This window comes from Triturus cristatus, chromosome 2_2, assembly GCF_964204655.1.
Source record: "Triturus cristatus chromosome 2_2, aTriCri1.1, whole genome shotgun sequence".
In the NCBI taxonomy this organism is placed as follows: domain Eukaryota; kingdom Metazoa; phylum Chordata; class Amphibia; order Caudata; family Salamandridae; genus Triturus; species Triturus cristatus.
Genome location: NC_140582.1, coordinates 1,184,021,527 through 1,184,043,027, shown reverse-complemented (window position 1 = coordinate 1,184,043,027; position 21,501 = coordinate 1,184,021,527).

Genomic DNA, 21,501 nt, shown 5'->3' with positions numbered 1-21,501 from the left:
AGACAGAGAGAGAGAGAGAGATAGAGACAAAGACAGACAGGGACAGACAGAGACAGGGACTGACAGAGACAGATAGAGGCAGAGACAGGGACTGGGACAGGGACAGACAGATAGAGACAGAGAGACGTAGAGGGAGAGGGAGACAAGGACAGACAGAGACAGGGACAGACAGAGACAGATAGAGACAGGGACAGACAGAGGCAGAGACAGACAGAGGCAGAGACAGACAGAGACAGTGAGGCAGAGAGACAGAGAGGGAGATGGAGGGAGACAGAGGGAGGGAGAGGGAGGAGACAGAGGGAGACAGAGGGAGGGAGAGGGAGAAAGACAGAGGGTGACAGACAGAGGGAGACAGACAGAGAGAGACAGGGAGAGAGAGAGAGGGAAACAGAGGAAGGGAGACAGAGGGAGGGAGAAAGATGGAGGGAGACAGAGGGAAGGAGATAGAGGGAGGGAGAGAGAGATAGAAAGAGGGAGACAGAGAGAGGGAGACAGACAGGGAGACAGACAGAGGGAGGAGGGTGACAGACAGAGGGAGACAGACAATGAGGCAGAGGGAGGGAGAGAGAGACCAAGAGGGAGACAGATGGAAGGAGATAGAGGGAGGGAGAGGGAGAGAGACAGAGGGAGACAGAGGGAGACAGAGGGAGGGTGACCGAGACCGACAGAGGGAGTAAGACCGAGAGAGGGAGCCAGAGGGAAGGAGACATAGAGAGGAAGACAGACAGAGGGAGACAGACAGAAGGAGGAGGGCGACAGACAGAGGGAGGCAGACAGTGAGACAGAGAGAGGGAGAGAGAGAGAGAGCGAGGGAGACAAAGGGAGACAGAGGGAGGGAGACAGACTGAGGGAGACAGACGGAGGGAGACAGACAGAGAGAGACAGAGGGAGGGAGACAGGAAGAGGGAGACAGAGACTGAAAGAGGGAGACATAAAGAGAGAGGGAGACAGAGGGAAGGAGACAGAGAGAGGGAGACAGACAGACAGAGGGAGACAGACAGTGAGATAGAGGGAGGGAGAGAGAGAGGGAGACAGAGGGAGACAAAAGGAGACAGACGGAGGGAGACAGACTGAGGGAAACAGACTGAGGGAGACAGACTGAGGGAGACAGACAGAGGGAGGGAGACAGAGGGAGGGAGACAGACAGGGAACAGACAGAGGGAGACAGACAGAGTGAGGGAGACAGAGGGAAGGAGATAGAGGGAGGGAGAGGGAGACAGACAGAGGGAGGCAGAGGGAGACAGACAGAGGGAGGGAGACGGAGTGAGACAGAGGGAGGGAGACAGAGACCGACAGAGGGAGACCGACAGAGAGAGGGAGACAGAGAGAGGAAGACAGACAGAGGGAGACAGACAGAGGGAGACAGTCAGAGGGAGACAGACAGTGAGACGGAGGGAGGGAGAGAGAGAGAGAGAGGGAGACAGAGGGAGACAAAGGGAGAAAGAGGGAGGGAGACAGACTGAGGGAGACAGACTGAGGGAGGGACACAGAGAGAGGGAGACAGAGGGAGGGAGACAGATGGAGGGAGACAGAGGGAGGGAGACAGAGACCGACAGAGGGAGACAGACTGAGGGAGGGACACAGAGGGAGGGAGACAGAGGGAGGGAGACAGAGAGAGGGAGACAGAGGAAAGGAGACAGAGAGAGGGAGCCAGACAGAGGGAGACAGACTGAGGGAGGAGGGCGACAGACAGAGGGAGACAGAGGGAAACAAAGGGAGACAGACGGAGGGAGGGAGACAGACTGAGGGCGACAGACAGAGGGAGGGGGACAGAGAGAGACAGAGGGAGACAGAGGGAGACAGAGATAGAGAGAGGGAGGGACACAGAGAGAGGGAGACAGAGAGAGAGGGACGGAGACAGAGAGGGAGGGAGACAGAGAGGGAGGGAGCCAGAGGGAGTGAGACAGAGGGAGACACAGAGAGAGAGAGGGAAAGAGGGAGGGAGGGAGAGAGAGAGGGAGAGAGACAGAGAGAGAGAGGGCGAGAAAGATAGAGAGAAGGAAGGAGACAGACAGAGGGACAGAGAGGGAGACAGAGAGAGGGAGACAGAGATAGAGAGAGATGTGTGTATGCCGGGTTTGGTGGCTCAGTGAACGAATGCGTCCACTGCAGGTGCCTGTGTTCAACCTCATGGTCACAGTTTTTCTTTTCCTCTAGCCCCGCCCGCCTCCCCCACTGACCCCGCCCCCACCAGTGCGACCCTCGGCCACAAACCACACTGTAAATTTGGCCCCCGAGACAAAGTTTGTGAGTACCCATGGGCTAGGTGATACCCCCATCTATTCAGGGCCCCACAGGAGTTACCAACCAGATGAGTTTCTTGAAGGAGAAAGATATCTGGTGCCTGCCTCTTCAGATATTGAAGAACTATTCCTCGTTTGATTTTATCCCCCAGGCCGTTAACGTTCCATGTGAGGAACTTAAGATCTATGGGCCCGATTCACAGAACTAACTTAAGACAAAATCCTAAACTTACTACCATTTTGGTATTCACAGAATGCACTTACTGCTTTTGGTATTCACAGAATGCACTTACTACTTTTGGTATTCACAGAATGGATTTACGACTACTAACTTTACGTCCGCACTCGGGCCGGAAATTCTGGCCCGGAGGCGGAGCTTCAGGCCCGGAGGCGGAGCTTCCGGCCCGGAGGCGGGGCTTCTGGCCCAGAGGTGGAGATTTTGGCCACCACTGGCCGGAATCCCCACCTCCGGGCCGGAAGCCCCACCTCCGGGCCGGAAGCTCCGCCTCTGGGCCGGAAGCTCCGCCTCCGGGCCGGAATTTCCGGCCCGAGTGCAGACGTAAAGTTAGTAGTCGTAAATCCATTCTGTGAATACCAAAATTAGTAAGTGCATTCTGTGAATACCAAAAGTAGTAAGTGCATTCTGTGAATACCAAAAGTAGTAAGTGCATTCTGTGAATACCAAAAGTAGTAAGTTTAGGATTTTGTCTTAAGTTAATTCTGTGAATCGGGCCCTACGTGTGGTCCCATGTGTGGATGGACAACTGACCTGTGTGTAGCCGAAGTGGAGGAATTATATCACTGGGCATACACTGCTGGTGCACTATGTGAGTGGCAGTGCCATGTAGCTGTGGGCCGGCCTGTTCCATCGTGTAGTTTGTGGATGGCCCATTGTTAATGTACAAGGGCGTCTCTCGTGGATTCCACGCCACCTCAGTGTAAGCATAGACAGTGACCTGTGATGTTATATGGAAATAGCACTTCTGCACAGAACTAGAACTACAAAAACTACTCATCCCAACTCCCAAAACTCCCTCCGCCCCCTCCCTGACTCCCTGCTAGACGGATTTGAATAACCCGTACCCCCAACAGTGCAGAGTACCCGTCGCCCACCCAACCCTTTCGTGGGGGAAACGTGGACCTAACCCGTACCTCCCATCCCTAATAACAAAACATCCCATTTGAGCCCCAGGAACTGTTATATAACATAAAGTATACTCATCACACTCTCCGAGCGTGCTTCTTGCGGCCCACACAACGAGAATAGTCAAAGTCATTCAGGGGCGAGGCCCCATGACGGAACAGCATATTATGTTGTTGATATCAAGTCCACCTCTCGCTCTACTTTAGTCTGTTTTGGTCTGACACCATCAAGACGATTGGTCCTGCAGCATCTTCGAAACTAGTGCGTATATTCTCCAAAGTTATTCCTCTTTCCTGTGCTCAAGGGGTCGCTGCAGATACTGTTGGCAAACACCTTCAATGTTGTTTTTGCTCTGAGCGTCCACCTTCCCTCATTTTCTGTCGTTCATCGAGCCAGTCCATCACCTCGGCGGGATCCGTGAAAAACCAGCTCCTGCCTTCTGCCTCGACACGCAATTTCGCGGGAAACAACATAGCATATTTGAACTTGCGTTCTCTGAGGGCCTTTTTTGCCTCCAAGAAGGAGCGTCTCTGATTTTGGACCTTGGTGGCGAAGTCGGGAAAGAAAGTTATTGTGCTGTTCTCAAATCTAAGAGGGGGTGCACTACGGGCTGTTTGGAGGATGTGGTCCCTATCCAGGTCTGGATCTGCCCCCGGGAACCCGGTGAGCTCTCTCAATTGAAAAGTAGTTGGATAGGTTTTGGGCCCGTAGATGTTTGGTTACCAGCTCTTCAACAAAGAGGTCTGTGGCCGGCCCCTCTGCCCGTTCGGGAACCCCCAGGATGCGAATGTAATTCCTCCTTGACCTGCCCTCATAATCATCTAGCTGGGACACCAGGTGTTCAGTCATTTGCTGCAATTCCAGAATTTGCTTGCCCATACCAATACGTCTGTGACCAGTTCCTGGGTGGTGCTCTCAACTTCCTTCACCCGAGAGTCTATTTTTCGGAGATCAGCTCTGAGGAGAGAGATATCAGTGGCCAAAGAATCAATGCGGCCCTCGAGCGAAGTGCAGACTCCATTAATGGTGGCCAACACATTCTGGAGCGTGGGTGGAACCTGTTCGTCTCCATATGATTGCGTGTGCAGATCTGGTTCTGACGTTAGTTGGCCCCCTTCTGATGCCTTAAGGGAGGCGAATTTGCCGATTTTCTGTTGGTGCATCTATTGTCTGCCTTTAGATGACGCCATTATGGCCGTAGAGTCACCTAGCCACAGCTTAGCGGTACTCGCTGCCACCTACTGCAGCATACACTGAATGGCCTGTCAGGTTTTCCGCTCTGCTGTGGGTCTGCCGCCCAACTGGGGGAATCCCAGAGGTCGCAGTCTCCAGGCAGGTCAGTGAGCTGACCGTCCTCGCACAGGCCGGCCAAGGGAGCGGACCAGTGTTGTGCCGGGCTCCGCTTGCTCTGGATCTGATGGCTTTCACTTTCCCCCCTACGCCACAAACTATCCGGTATGGGGACACCCCGCAGCATGGGCCCCCAGCCTAAGTTGTTAGCAGTCCAGGCACAGTGTCATGTGCCAGTATTGTGAGGACCTTCTCTTTGCCGCTTGCTGGTCCTGGTGCCCCTGGTCACGGTGGCCCCCCTCGGTGTGACAGGGCAGTGGCTTCTAGTGCTTGAACGGGGGCTGGGCCAGTGCTCCACAATGCCCCCCGCTGCTCTTGCTGTGCGGGGGAGGCAAAATCATTTAATAGCTGGCCCCAGCAGCGGGGGCAGCCTGTCAGTGGTCCACTGCCCAGCACCACCACTCCAGCTGTAAGGTCGTCTTTCGTTGCGGGGGGAGGGTCGCACACTCTGCATTCAGCGCCGGTCCCTCACTCGAATTCACCCTCTCCCTCAGGCCAGCCAACCACGCCAGCCTGCGGTCTTCTCGGGCCTCAGGCCGCAGCAATGTCGTTCCTCTTGCTCCGCAACGCTCCCGGACCAGACCAGCAGTTTTGAACTCACAGCTCAAGGTCGTCTTTCGATGCGGGGGGGGCGCACACTCCGCATTTAGTGCCGTCCCCACACCTAAATGCACCCTTTCACCTCCGGCTGGCCAACCACGTCAGCCCGCGGTCGTCTCGGGCTTCAGGGCCACAGGTATGCAGTTTCTTTCGTTCCGCAACACTTGTGGGCCGGGCCAACAGTGTTGAGCTCACGGCTCAAGGTCGTCTTTCATTGCGGGGGGGTCACACACTCCGCAGTCAGCACCGGCCCCATTTAATATTTTAATAACCTTTTCATGTGAAGTAGATGAAATATCTTCTACTAATGGAGAAAAGGAGTATTAATGACTAGAAGATGATATCCATTTTCAAGAGGATCAAAGAAATCAATAGCATTTCTCTATTAAGCATGATGTGGCAATTCTGACATGTTCAAAGGATGCTGAATAACGAGGTGAAAGACACCTACATATATGACAAGTCTTTAATTCTTGTTCGACCCTTTTCGTGAGGTAAGGAAAACAGACTCGATCACGGAGGTCTCTCTTGGTGGTAACTATTCCTCGATGTCCCTCTTGGGTGACGTGGATCATTCATTGTTGTTAACTCTCGGGAATAACAACTCGTGTACCTCACAGAATGAGGTCTTCTTCAGTAACTGAAAGTTCATCTCTTACGTTTTTTAACTTTAAATACTCACTGTCACTAGTGAGAGGTCTAAAGTGATTTTTCCATGATTGATGAGCAATAATGTCTTTTAACTTTAACATGTCACTATCTTGGCTCATGGCAGTGACAATTTGTACTAAAGACAAGGCAACTGGTGTACTCGATTTCACAATAAAATTGATGTAGGTCTCTACTGTATTAGATAGGGTACCAGGGCACATTAATGGCACTCTTGAAAAATAATCAGCAGGATTCTGGTCTTTCCCTGTATGATGAAGAATTGTATGGTTGTATTCTTGTAACCTCAGACTCCAACACTCAATTCGAGGAGGAATTTTGGCTTTAGGATAGCCAAATATCGTCAACAGGGCTTGATGATCAGTCATTACTGTGAAAGTCTTGCCGTACAAGAATACATGGAAATAAGTACAGTTGGAAAACAAGGCAGCATCTGTGAGGCCTGCACAAATAACATGACTACATTTGTCCTTCACTGGGAACCAAACACCCAATTGTAGCGCCTGACTCTCAGAGGGTAGTGTTGCAGAGCAGTCTGAGGCTTACTCAAGGGAGGTGGTGTGGGCTAGTAATCGCCATTTGCAGGTGCACAAAAATAACACTCAATGATTGATTGTCCAGTCTGTACTTTGCTTTATAAAAGTAAGAGTACATGTATTAAACACACACACTACTCAATACTATGCACCAATTTACAAATATACATTAGCTGTTGGAATTACTTTGTGACATTGCATAACATCTCCACCCCTCCCACAAAGGGGGGGTGGGGTCTAGTACCACCACTCCCATGTATGCACATCAACTTGCTCCCAATGCAGATAGTTGAACATAACCTGGAGCGAGGGCCCTGCGCACTGGCACCATCCCAGTGGCGACCCACCCCATTACCTCAACAAGCATTAAAAAGGGGTAAACCTGCCTTGGTGACACATGACCCTGACTGAGCATCTCCTACTGACCATAAAGTATGCACCTCTATATCTTAAGGGCTAGCAGTCTGGGGACTTCACCTAAGCGCAGCAGCAAGAATCCATGTTTACGCACACTTTAGAATGACAGTACTCATCACCTTGGTTGATCATTTGAATGCATTGCAATTACAGCCCCTAAAGGCATCAAAGATGAAATCACAGGATTGCGCATATACAGCCACACACCCTAGCAGGACTGTCTGGCAACATAGCCCCACTTGGCTTATGACATCTCCTTACACATGTGACTTACAGTCCCTTCAAAAGAAGTACTCCTGGCAACTACACTTCTCCTGCAGTGCGCCTCTTCACTTTAAAAGGAATCACAGGTAAAAGCATGGGATTACATAAATACAGCCAGACCCCCTAGCAGGAAGGTCCAGCAACATAACTCCATTTAGCTTAATATCACCTTACACAGGTACTTCACTTTACACATGTGACTTTCAGTCCACCTAAAAAGAAATAACCAATAGTAAATGCATTTCAATGCAATTACACCACTTCACCTCCAGGGGATGCCCTTCTCCAGACATCCCCAACTCAGCCCTTCACTCCATGATGCACTTCATAGTACACCCTCAGCTGTAGAACATGCGTTGCAGCCTAGAAGGTGTTAAAGGCTGGCTGAGCCCTTGAGGGGTTATTCTTTCAGATGCCCCGTGAAACGTATGGGTGGACTGTTCTTCTTTATGCTGGGGGAAGCTGCGGTGCTCCTGCAGCCCCCTGCACCCCTTTTCACACATGAGGGTGACCCACTCCTCTGGGGGCCACCAGGCACCAAAACGGCAGATTTCTTTGTGCTGGGGGGTGGAAAGACTGCGCTTCTACAGCAGCTCCCCCAGAACCTTTTCACAAGTGAGGGTGATCCCTTCCTCTGGGGGCCACAAAGCACCAAAACGGCAGATTTCCAAATGCCTGGCGCGGCATTATGGGGTGCTTCATGCTCCTCTTTACCAGCCCCAGCCACTGGGAACACTCTCCTCCACTCTCGGGGTCTCTGATTCAGCAGGGTGCTGTCTTCACTGGCTCCCTGCGCCAGCCTTTTGCCTGGCTCTCCTCCGTGGCCTCTCTTCTCCCTGCGCAGAGGCCACTGCTCCTGCGCACCGGTCCTGGGCTCTTCTTCTGTTGCTGTTAGGGTCCTGGGGCAGTCAGGGGTTCTCTCCTCCTCTGCCCTCGGGGTCTCTGAGAGGGTGGATCCAGCAGGGAGCTGTCTTCACTGGCTCCCTGCGCCAGCCTTTCGCCTGGCTCTCCTCCTTGGCCTCTCTTCTCCCTGCGCAGAGGCCATTGCTCCTGCACACCGGTCCTGGGCTCTTCTTCTGGTGCTGTTAGGGTCCTGGGGGCAGTAAGGAGGTCTCTCCTTCCAACAGCCCATTGCGCCAGGCTCCAGCACCTTCAGCCTCAGCAGACCACACCCCAGAGAGAGCTTCTCTTCCTGTGCAAGCACTTTTTAAAAGTTGAGTAGGGGGCTGGCAGGAAGTCTCTGTTGGTCCTATCAAACAGCGACACATCATGTCCCTGCCCCTGCTCCCTCCTTCTTGTCCAGCCTCTGGGTTTGTTATAAATGGCGTCGTCTAGTGTCTCTGGCCACATGGCCTCTGAAACCCAACTCCTTCCCTCCTTGGTGCAGCCTGGTGCCTGGCACCTAGTAATGGATGAGTCTGTAGCCCCACCCACCATCTCTTCCTCAAGAGGAGGCCCTCACTTGTGGAAGAAAGGTTTTCAATCCATCCAGCTGAGGTCAGCCCTCAGCCTGGGTCTGGTCATGGCTGGCTTAGAGAAATATGACAGTTCTGGATGACCCAAAAGCAGTACAAATATGACTTTGGACTCTGCAGAATACTTATTTTCACATTCGCTACATTGGACTTAAGTGCATGTCTGGAATCTGTAGGCCTAACGGAAGTTAATCTAGCCATGGGCTCCACATGCCCATAGGGGAATAATGAAGTGAAAACACAGTAAAACACACTGACTTTCCCTGGCATGTTTCTTTTCAGTGTATAAAGCCTATTCCATGTCACCACCCAATACTGCATAAGTCCTGCCACACCATTCACTTGGTAGCTGCTCCTGGACTGCGCACGCGAGGAATCTCTCCTGTGCAGCCCGTACACGTGTGCACACGCATGTACACATGTGTCTGCAGGTAACCAGCCCGGTGTCCCTTACTCCAGCTGCTGCGCAATGGCCTGGTCAAGCCAGGGGAACACCAGTAAAATCCCCATGCAGTCTCTTACATCCTGAGTTCACTGTGGGTGAGTCTCAACTTATGAGGCTCCCCCACAGTAAAAGCTCAACAATTAGGTGCTCAAAAAGCGAAAAATCCGGGCGGCCCATAGTGTCAGAACCACCTTCTAACATGTACAAATCCAAATCACTGCCAAACTTTTATCCTCAGGTTGCAGGTATGCACGTTCCGTTTGTGACGGGCTTTTACTTGCGAATGCTTGAATATGTTTCAGAAAGACAAAAGAACAATTGATGGACGGAATGCTGAACTAATCAAACATTCACCCTGGGTTTAATCCATCATTCTTGTGCTCACCACGCCACCCCAGTTTTGGACCCAGCCATATCCAAATCAGCCTTGAGCCTGCTCCCCATGAGAACAGACCAGTCCAAACTGCCAGTGCAGCTGGGGAGCTTCTTATAGGAGTGAAGCAGGAAGGTATGAAGCATTGCCACTGGTTGATTAGGAAAGGTCATCAATAAGTGAGTGTAGAGGAGAGAGAATGTGAAAGTAAGGTGATATAGGGCCTGATTTAGATCTTGGCGGACGGGGTACTCCGCCACAACAGTGCAGATATCCCTCATGCAGAAATATAAATCCCATTATGTCCTTTTCAATTGATATTTCCCGGACGGGATATTCGTCATCATTTTGTGATGGAGTCAGGTGCGGCTCTAGGCTCATGGTGGCCCTGTGCAGGGAGCGTAGGCAGGGGGCCCCAGAAGAGGGGGTCCGGGCGGGGCGGGGCGGAGCTCAGGATGGTGTTTCTCTGGTCCTGTTGGTCATTAAGATGTCCATTTTACAAATGACAGCGCCTGACCTGCAACCCCAAGAGAAACAGGGAGACAGTAGAACGGGTGTGACGTCATGCTCACTTGTTGTTAAATAACACGATAGAAAAACTTCGGCGCCCACCCGCTTCTCAGTTTACAGAAACCCCAAACTGGCACCCCCACTTAGATTATGTGACAAGATGGTCGCAGTGTATACTTGCTCACATGCTCCTCTGTTGCATCTACTTGCTCGTTGGAATTGTATGTCGGGACAGTATTCTTTTAAAGCGATTCTTTTTATGTCCGCCATCTTCAATGTAAAGCGCTACTTCACACTGAGTGGTCAGCCCTATGTAATCCCCCAATTAAATAAATAAATGGAACTTGTACAGAGGGCCTTTACTTATAGAATCTATACACCCTCGGTTCCAGAGAAAAAACAAAACAAGATATTCGCATGAGTGCAACTAATTGAAAATTCCATCCAACTTAGCACGCCTGTCGTTCATGCACCAAATTCCTGCCAGGGGCCACCACGAATATGTATTGTATCCGATTCCTCGTGGCGGCCCCTGGGGTTTGCACAGCTTGCACATGCCTAAGGCCGGCCCTGATGGAGTAACCCGTTGTGGTAATGTGCTTGTCTCACTACATTCCAAATTCTAGATCCTTGCAATCAGGAATGTGGAATGTAGTGTGAAGGGTTCTGCCTAAGGGATGATTCTGTATCTGTCAGTTGTTGCTGAGACTGCCAAGACTTTGGCCAATAAACTTTGACACTTCAGGTTGACACTTTGCTTAGTGTTTTATTGTGTCGCTATCAACCACAACTTTAGCAACGAGTTTGCCACAGTGAAGAAGCTACGTGTGTTTGGAGCAAGAAGTGTTACACGACAACCTTTGGAAAAGACCTGCTTTTTTACGCAGGATCCTACATTCAGGCCAGTGCCAGAGAGTGGATGAACATAGGTGTTGGAATGCTTGTTTTGTCTTTAACTGGTCTTGTTTTCATCGTGGTAAGGAGTTGGCAGATGGCTTGAGCACGAGCACGCACTCAGGAGACTCTCCTTTGGGAGTCCCACGAGTCTACCGGTGTGAGTCAGGCCCCATGTTTTTATGCAGCGTCTGTGACTTCAGCTGAGCAAGACTATTACATCCGTGCTGTAGTCATTGCATCCCATGGCTCGCACACTCACAGTCCCGTCATGCTCTGACAGCTCCGTTGTTCTGTTTCTTTCCAGTCTGCACAGTGAATAATTTGACATCTGCGTATTGATCAGTACGTGCAGCACGTCGGCGGCCATTTTGTTTGGGGAGCGGCCGGTCACAACGGTTAACATATGGTTGGGAAGTAAGGAAACATCCTGCAGGGAAAGTTAGCCGCTGTTATCGGCACAGTGGACCTTCCAAACTGTGATACGCACATACACAGTGAGTTCCTTTAGTCCATGTCAATCTGCAAATTTGATTCACACACTTGTGCATGCAGTGCATTTTGGCGTGTCTTATTCAAAGTTTCTGTGATACACACAGAAATAAGACTGTAAGTGTGCAGTTTCAACTGTGTTTGGCGGCTGTTTTTCACTTCTGTAAGTACATTTCAAGAAGTTGAATCCCAAGACTCTGTGATACGTTTTAGGAGCATGAGATTCCGCAACTGTGATATGCACACATATGCGTGTAGTGGATTTTGGTGTGTCTAATCCCAAATTTATGTGATACGCACACACATAAGAGGGCATCTGGTTGTTTCAAATTCATGCAACGGCTGTTATACTTATAAAAGCTTTCCAAGTGAACCTTTGTGTCTCAAGCACATCATTGTCTAAAATTGTGTTACGTATTGCTTGTATATCATTGGTATTTTCTGCAAAAGTTTTGGAATTAAGGTTGCAATTTTTTTGCGCTCTCCTCACCCTTTTCTCCAGTCACCAGGTGATCCACCAATCTCATGGAGAAACCGGTACAGGGAATTTACCAAGTACCTGGGGCTGTTGGGGCCAATAGATGTTGTCCAGAATGCAAAAGAAATTTGTTTGAGCATAATTTGGGGTTGAGGGACAACCTGTTTATGAGCATCTTCCACCTTTTGAGTTAGTAGAGGATGAGGAAGATGTAGACGATTATCAGTTGGCTGTAAAAAAAACTTGAGAAGCAATTTGATGTACAGCAGAGTCTAATTGTAAACAGGCACACGTTTCTTACTAGAGAGCAACAACAGGATGAGTCTATTGACAGTTATGGGGCAGCCTTACGCATTATTGCTGTAGAATGTGAGTTTGAGAACTTTACGTCACAGTTTATTCATGATCGGATAGTGGTGCGTTGTTAGGATAAAAAAAGTTCAGAAGAAATCCTACCCTCATCGAAACTATCGACATTGTCAAGAGCATACAGTTATCTTGCAAGTCTTGCAAAGAGTTGATGAGGAAAGACCAGAGTGGGGTATCAGTTGTGAAAGAAAATCAGAGCACCAAACAAAAAGGACAGAGTAAGACGTTTCCTAAGAAAAAAGAGGTTAAGGATGGATTTTTAATCAGAAAAACATCTGTTTCAGATGTGGGTATCCCAACCATGGTGAAGGAAGTGACCCGAAAATGGGCCACTCGGATCAGTCGCGACCACCTCTATGCCTTCCTTAAAATGAAGAGTCGATCAAGCAGTACAGAATTCAAACCAGTTAGTTTATTAATCATACACTGCAGCGGAGCCCAATCTGACCCGTCTCCTAAGATGACAGTCGAGGGGTCTGGTCTCCCTCTACATGATAGTACAAATTATACACTACCAACACCTCTCAAGTCCCGCCCAAACTGGACCTTTCCAGCTCAGGCCAGAGAGGACAAAGAAGGCACATAAGATGGGCCCGGTTACTGAGCAAGGAACATGTTATCTTGGCCCCAAGGTCATTCCGCAGCTCTCTGCCATGTAAAGATGTGGAAACGGGTGTATCTCACAGCAAAGGTATTCAACAGTAAATAGTGCATTCATTAGTGTAGCAGAGCGTCAACCTTGCAAAGTGCAAGCTAGAGGTGTTCGGGTAGCCTCTCTGCTGAGCCAAGCATTTTGAGCCTGGCACTCGATCATGGTCACAAAACAACAAGGTGTCAATAAAGATGGTGCCATGCATGCTAACTTTAGTGCAAGGTAAAGGTTAGGGCATGGCAAAAGGGCAGCTTAACTTGGTGCATTACGGAAAGAACATTTTAAAACTAACAGACCCTCCTTTTAGCATGTATGCTAAAAAAGCTTTATTGGCGCCATCAGGTAAGGGTCTTTACAATTCTAGAGCTGGGAGCTAACAGAATGGGCACAAACGAAATCAGTATTCAAATATTCCCTCATCAATGTTCAGTAAATCCAAGGACCAATAATAGGGAGATCAAGATGATCAGCATGAACACGACCTTACTTCTCCTGAACCAGGTGGATCAAACAGGCCCACTTTGATCAGGACGTGGAGCAGCAAAGGGCTGCTCCTCCTCCGGGGAGGGGGAGGGGGGCGGCCAAAAGGATACATGTATATTTTTTATGTAAACAATAACAGAAAAGCCTTACACTTGGAGCCAAGCTGGATTGGAAAGAAAAAACGTTAAAAAAAGAAACCAGGACAGCATAGTTCATCAATCGTTGGCACTTTTAAGCACTGGCGTTGGAGCTTCATTCAGCTCATGTTCCACGTTGCAGGGCAAGCACCTTTTCCTCCAATACACCGTCCACTTACCCTGTTCTGTGACTGTGCGAGTAAAGCACCACTTTTCTTTATCTCTAAAGTAATCATTGGTACCACGGGCAGGGTATGGGTACTCTAATCTTTAACAATGCGGTCCATCCCTACTAACCTAACCGTCCCTGTGGAGCACTGTTCATTTCTTTAATTTTTGGGGGGCGCAAGTTGTATTTCAACACCCCAGGCACAGTGGGGTCGGAAAACAAGGGGTCAGATTCAAGGGGACTACGGGAAAAAGGGGTAGACTCAGGTACATCAGCAAATTGGGTCTCAGCAGGGGATGTCTCAAGCAAAGAAAGGTGGGCCAGCCAGCAGGGGCTCCTGGATGGCCTTTATTTCAGGTGGCACCGCTTCAGTCAGTGCTGCGTTGCTTTCCTCCTCTGATGGTGCCCACGTGAGCCGGGAATCCGAGAAGGGGATAAACCGGGGTACCTGCTCTCCTTCACAGTCCCCTATCCCGTCTGTGACCCACTGGTCATAGGGCAGCGGAAAGGGCACCCGTTTGCAGTGGACGCTGTGTTTCCAGTTCTTCCGACCGTCGACTTTCACTGCCGTCCTGGTGGCCAAAAGGACTTGAAGGGGCCTTTCCAGCGTGGCTCCAAGATGCTTCTCTGGAAATTCTTCACCAATACCCAGTCCCTGGGTCGAATCTCGTGGCTAGGGGTCTCTGGGTGTTGCTGTAGTGTGTCTGCGATCTGTTAATGAAGAGAATGCAAGTTTTTAGTCAACTCATATAGGTAATCACTCAACAGGGGGTATTCTATCTCCGAGAACTTCTCAGGCATTCGCCGGGCGACCAAATATGACCTCGTTAGGGGACAATCCTGTTCTAGAATGGGCAGTGACCCTTGCAGACATTAAGGCTAGGGGTAAAGCATCAGGCCAACTAATCCTGAGCTCTCTTTAATCTTGGCCATTTTCAACTTAAGTGTTCCATTATATTTCTCAACCAAACCAGCTGATTGGGGATGGTTAGCCGCAAGGAACTTCTGCCTAATGTGGAGCCCATCACAAACCAAATGGATAACCTTGGCAGTAAAGTGACTGCCGTTATCACTCCAGATCAAACAGGGCAAACCAAAGCGCGGGAAGAACTCTTTCAAGAGCACCTTCGCCGTCGCCATGGCGGTGTTCTCTTTTGTGGGGTAAGCCTCAACCCATTTACTGAACGCACAGACCACCACCAGGACATACTTCAAATTGTTGACTCGTTCCATTTCGATGTAATCCATCTGGAGGACCTCGAAAGGGAAGAAAGGAGGCGCAAAACTACCAACAGGCGCAGGGGTACCTTTGCCACGATTATGCATCAAGCAGACCATACAGTATCTTACCAAATGGGCTGCAACTTTCTGAATGTTTTCATTTCTCCATACGGGGTCTAGCAGTCTGCAAATTCCTCTTGCACTAATGTGCGCAGGCCCATGCGCCATAGTGACCACAGGAGGACATACACATCCGGCAGCATCCATCGCTGCTTCCCAGACTTGTCTGTTCAAAACCCATCCTCATCCAAATTCGCTGTGCTCTCCTGCCATATTGCCAACTCTTCAATTATGTCCTCACTGTGGATCTCCTTCACACTCTCTAAGGTGTCCTAAAACATCCCGTTCTCAGGCACCCATCTAGCTGGACCTGCCACAAACATCCTCTTCATCATAGTCCGAGCTGTCTCTTTTGCTGTCTGGTCCACAAATGCATTCCCCCTCAAAACATCATCAGTTACTGCCTTATGGGCGCTGCACTTCACTATTGCTAGTCTCTTAGAGTGTGCCAAGAGTCTGTGTATTAGGGGGCGTGCTGAATCTTCATGCCATGGGATGTCAAGAACCCTCTCTCTGCCCAAAGTCACCCAAAGTTGTGAGCCACTCCAAATGCGTACTGGCTGTCAGTATATATATTGACAGCCAGTCCCTCACTCAACTCGCAGGCACGAAGAAGGGCCACAAGCTCTGCAGCTTGTGATGATTGGTAGGGAACCCGTGATGTCTCAACTACAGTGCACAAAGTGGTGATAGCGTAGGCTGCTGTTGTTGTGCCATCTGGTAATTTAAAACAGGAGGCATTGACATTTCGTTCCCCTTGGGGTTCAGATACAGGAACATCAGTCAGGTCTACCCGTCCCTTCGTCTCCTCCTCTGTACGGTAAATGCAATCATGCACATCCGTCTACTCACTTTCAGAAGGGAGGGGTGGTAACATGGCTAGGTTCAGAGTAGCACATCTTTTGATGGTAACATGTGGTGCAAACAGGGTCAATTCATAGCCAGCCAGGCGTGCACTGGTAAGGTGCTGTGTCTTTGATCTGTTCAAGATTATATCCACAGCATGCGGTACCATGACTGTGAGATCAGTATCAAGGACGAGCCCTGCCGATTGTCGGATGGAGATGGCCACTGCCGCGGCCGCTCTCAGACAGCTCTGGAGAGCTCTGTCAATGTTGTCTAGCAAAGCAGAAAAATAAGCACACAGCCTTTGCTTACCTCCAAAGGCCTATGTTAAAACAGAAAGTGCGCAGCCAGCCGTTTCGTGCACATATAATACAAACGGCTTCCGGTAGTCCGGAGTGCCAAGCACAGGTGCAGAACAAAGCGCTACTTTTACCTCCTCAAAAGCATGCTGACATTCACGCGTCCAGGGCAGTGGTTCAGGCACATCTTTAGTAACAAAGTGCAGTAGGGGCTTTGTTAGTAAAGCAAAATTTGGGATCTATCTGCGACAATACGATATAATGCCAATAAATGCTCGCACATCTCGCTGCGTCTTAGGGACAGCCATCTTGGTTATAGCAGCCATACACTCAGGTGTTAGACTCCTTCCCTCCTTCGACAGTAGGTGACTTAAATAGGTGACCTCCTATTGACAATATTGAAATTTGGAAAGGGACACTTTATGTCCATGTTGTGCCAGATTTTTCAACAATTTAACAGTACTTGCTTTGCATCCCTTTTCAGTGTCAGATGCAATGAGATCATCGACATACTGGAGCGGCGGTACTCATAGTACAGCCCGCGGGCCACTTGCGGCCCACCAGACCTTCCCTTGCGGCCCCCGTGGAAAACAACAGCAGTCAGGGACTCGGCGCCATTACTACTGTTGTAAGTCCTCAGGCCGTATTTGCCGAGGTTAGGTTTTACATATTAATTTAAGTGCATGCGACAGTAGATGGCGCTGTTGCCGCATTCTGTGACCAATTGTGAGTTCATCATCAGCTGAAATTAACTTTTTATGCAAATTTCTTCTCCCCAAGATAACAGGCAGGGCTTTTAGTGGGCCAGGTGCTTCAAAGCAGGTGCTGAGATGGGTCGCTATCGGGGCTCCATTTTTGCGTTCAGGGTGAAAAAAATATATATCAACTCGGCAGCAGCACTACTGCTCAGAAAGCCTTTCTCAGTTCAAATCGACTGTTTTCATTATTTAAGTCTCATCATTTCAGACCTGAAAGCATTTTCATTATAATATACAACAAAGCCATAGTTTTTGCTTACTTATCTTATGCAACTAACAACCACTTGGGTCTCCATTTTCGCCCTTAGATAAATCTCAACTCAACTGCAGCACAAAGTCTTTGATGTAATTTCAAATAGGCTTGTTTAAGTTCTTTCACAGTTTCATCATTTCAGAACTGAAGCATTTTCAATGTTATATATTATATACAACAAGGCCATAGTTGTTGCTTATTTATCTTATGCAACTAACTATCGGGGTCTCCATTTTCGCCCTCAGGGTGAACAAAAAAAATCTAATCTTAGTAGCAGCATCACTGCTCAAAGATTTTGATGTAATTTCAAATAGACTGGTTTTAGCTCTTTCACAATCTAATCTTTTCAGAACTGAAGCATGTTCAATATTATAATTTATATACAACAAAGCCATAGTTGTTGCTCATTTATCTAATGCAACTAACAACCATTGGCAAAGCCAATAGTCCTGACTTGTTGCAGGTATAATGTTACTGGTTGTATCGGATATATTTGGATCCAATGACAAACAGCTAAATACCAGTACGGTGGCACACTATGCTAAGCACAGTTTTTTGTTTACATATTTTTAAGCCATGCCCTTAATTTTATCGGTAATGACCCTTTGAGAGAACCCCCAGGTTTTTTATCCCACTTAAAGCCCTGTAACAAGGCGATCCGTATCAGTTATGTGTATATATCGCTGTAGTTCGCCCTAAATAATCTATTTTTGGGTTATGTTGCGTGTCTGTTTATAGTAGAGAAATACTGCTATTTAAAGAGAGACTGACTGATAGAGAGAGACTGACTGAGACTGACAGAGAGATGACTGACTGAGAGAGACTGACTGGCTGAGAGAGAGACACTGACTGACTGACAGAGAGAGACTGACAGAGAGAGAGACTGACTGACTGAGGGAGAGCGACTGACTGACTGAGGGAGAGAGAGACGGATTGAGGGACAGAGAAAGAGAGAGACTGAGGGACAGAGAGACTGACAGAGAGAGACTGACTGACTGACAGAGAGAGACTGAAGAACAGAGAGAGAGATACTTACTGACTAAGAAAGAGAGACTGACTGACTAAGAGAGAGAGAGAGAGAGAGAGATAGAGAGACTGACTGAGAGAGAGACTGACAGAGATTGACTGACTGAGAGAGTGACTGTCTGACTGAGAGACTGTCTGACTGAGAGACTGTCTGACTGAGAGAGACAGACTGACTGAGAGAGATAGACTCGGACTGAGAGATAGACACTGACTGAGAGAGAGACTGACTGACAGAGAGAGAGACTGACTGACGGAGAGACTGACTGGCTGAGAGAGAGAGAGAGACTGACTGACTGACTGAGAGAGAGAGAGAGAGACTGATTGACTGAGAGAGAGAGGCTGCAATGGAATTGGGGTCAAAGTGTGTATGAAGCTATGCAATGCCTCTTAAGATTGTTATTGTCTCCTAATAATAATGTATTGTCAAAATGTGCTCTTTGTAGTTACATCTGCTTGTGAAATATAGCAGTGTTTCATTGTCTAATGTTTGAAACGGGTTTGATTTGTTTTTACGCTAGCCCCGCCCCCCCACTGACCCCAGCCCCACTGACCCCGCCCCTACTAGTGCAGCCCTCGGCCACAAACCACACTGTAATTTTGGCCCCCAACAGAAAGTTTGTGAGTACCCATGTACTGGAGCAACACTTTACCTGAGGAAAGATCGAGGGAGTCCAGTTGGGCTTTTCAAAGCTTGGCTGTAAATACTAGGGCTCTCAGTATAGCGTTGAGGAGCTCGATAGAATCTAAAGCTTCTGCCAGCCAGGGAGAACCCAAAAAGGTGCACACTGTCCGGACGTATGGGAATGCTAAAGAAGGCATTCTTCAGATCTATTACAGAGAAGTAGGTGGCAGTAGGGGGGGTCATTGTTAGGAGGGCAGTAATGTCAGGAACAACAGTTACTTGAGGAACCACTATCTTGTGCACAGCTCGCAGATCAATAACAAAGCGATAAATATCTGGGTGGTCATACGGGGAACCCGAGGGTGCTCTGTTTAAAATGGGAAGGATAGGGCTATTGCACACATTTGCATTTGTCTCGTCAACCACACCAGATGCAACCAAGTCCTGTTGTACCCCCTAAAACTCAGCAGGGAGAGGCTCATCTTTTGACAAACATTTTTTAGTGTTCACCACATTGGGTCCAACTGTCATATAGACACCATCCAGGGAGAACGAAATAGTGGAATGCAACCTTTTCAACAAATCCAGACCCTGCAAAACTCCCCCGCAATTTGATGTCAACAAGAAAGGTGAGTCTACAGTGAAAGGACCGATAGTCAAAGCCAAAGGTTCGGAGATGGGGCTCACAACTGGTATGCCAGAAAAGCCTAGCAAAATATTATTTTGGTCAGACAGGTTTACCCCAGGGACCAGTGAACGAGAAACAGAGCTATTCATTGTGCCTGTGTCTACCAAGAACTTCTTCTCTGAGCCGTGTAGCGGTGACGTAAGGTTCTCGCTGGTCAACAGGGATCTGAACTGGTCCCCCACCCTATCCCTGGCTGTCCTAGCCGTGACTAAGTCCTGTCATGCCATCAAAATCATAATCATCCTGATAATACTGGCGCCCCCTTGGATCATCAAAATAATTCTGCTCTCATCGTTCTGGCTGCTCCTCCTTTTCCATGTTACCGCCATGTCCAGCTGTCCCTCTGCCTCCCTCTTGGCCCCCTCTCTCTCAGAGCCTCAACCTTCTGCAACAGCATTGGGCACTCGCTACACCAATGCCCCACCCCCTTACAGTACGCACATTGGTTGGGTCCCACGAGCATGGTGTTTCAACTGGTGCGCAGGAATTGCTGGGTCAGACCTCTTCCTCTTCTTTTAACCCCCCCAGGATACCTGCTGCATCAACATCAACATCTTCGTCTTCAAATCCTTATTCTTCTTCTCTACCCTCTCATTTTCCTTGTTCTCCCTGTACTGATAATACTGAGCCATACTTAGAATGACTGATGGGGAGGAAGTAGTCCAAGTACTCTCCGAAGCCTGCAACCGAGACGTGATCTCGGGAAGCAGGTTCGTAACAAATCAGTTAACAAACAATCGAATACCTCCCTCCACTGACAAGTTCTGACCGCTAAAATCCAAGAACACTCCCTTAAACCTAGTAAAGAAATCGGACACACTTTCATCCTTCTTCTGACGGCATGCTGCCAACTTATCCCAATCCACTCTTCTCGGTGGGATCAAAGAGTGCACATACGTTATAATCCGTCCAGGCAAAGCCAATATCTCAGCCCTCGGTTTGTCGCCAGGCTTCCTCTCCTGATCCCAAGCTCTAATCTCATTCCACGTGCTACCCAATTCCACTACATGATCCTGTGTATGCACTTGCCGCCAGATTTCAACAGGCCCCAGTAAACCAAAAAACATCTCTACATCAGCTAGCGTCATCACCATCGAGGACGCAGCCTCGCCAGTTCCTTATAATAGGCAGTAGGATTCTTTCGAGGGTTGGGCAGTTGAGACTTAAGAGCTAACACCTCACCTCCTTTCCAAGGGTTATAAACCCACTGTGCCTGAAAACAGCCTTCCACCCGCTGTCTGACCACTTGCTCCTACGCATTTCACAAGTCTGGTATCTCAGGATGGTAAATGGGATGCACCTCTCTCATTGGAAAATGAGGCACCATTGTTGGACTTTTTTTAATCAACCGGCCCCGGTATCTAACCAGTGTAGCAACCTTACTGAAGACATCATTAGGAGCCATGCCAGTTGTGTACACACTATATCGAATGTCATAAATATTTTGAGTGACAACACCATTAAAACTATGCTCCCATAACCCGATCAATGTAGCTCACATATGCTTAAGTGCATGCTGCTGTATAAACAGCTCATAGTATTTTAACACACTCCATACATCCTCCACACTACAAATCGAACACCATTCTCTCCTCCTCATCACCCACATCAGACCAAATCAATGCTCGCCCCAACTGTTCTCTCACAGCTTCTCGCGATTCTTCACCCGCTCCTCTCAGTGGCATTTCCGCATACAGCAAAGGCGGGGGGAGTAGGCAGAAAGGGCGTACCCGCTAATGTAACAGGAGCTGTGGATGTCAATGTCTGTGGGGAAAGTGTATGCGGGGACGGGTGGGCGGACTCTGGGACAGCGAGTACTGCGGGCCGGTCCACTATTCCCGCCGTTCCAGTCACTGAAGTCAAGGAGGAATCACGGGGTGCTCCATCAACAACTCCGAATTAGGTATGGGGGTGCCAGATGCAGCAGTATGAGGTGTCGGGGAACTGTGGTGTGCACCCTTTGTGGGG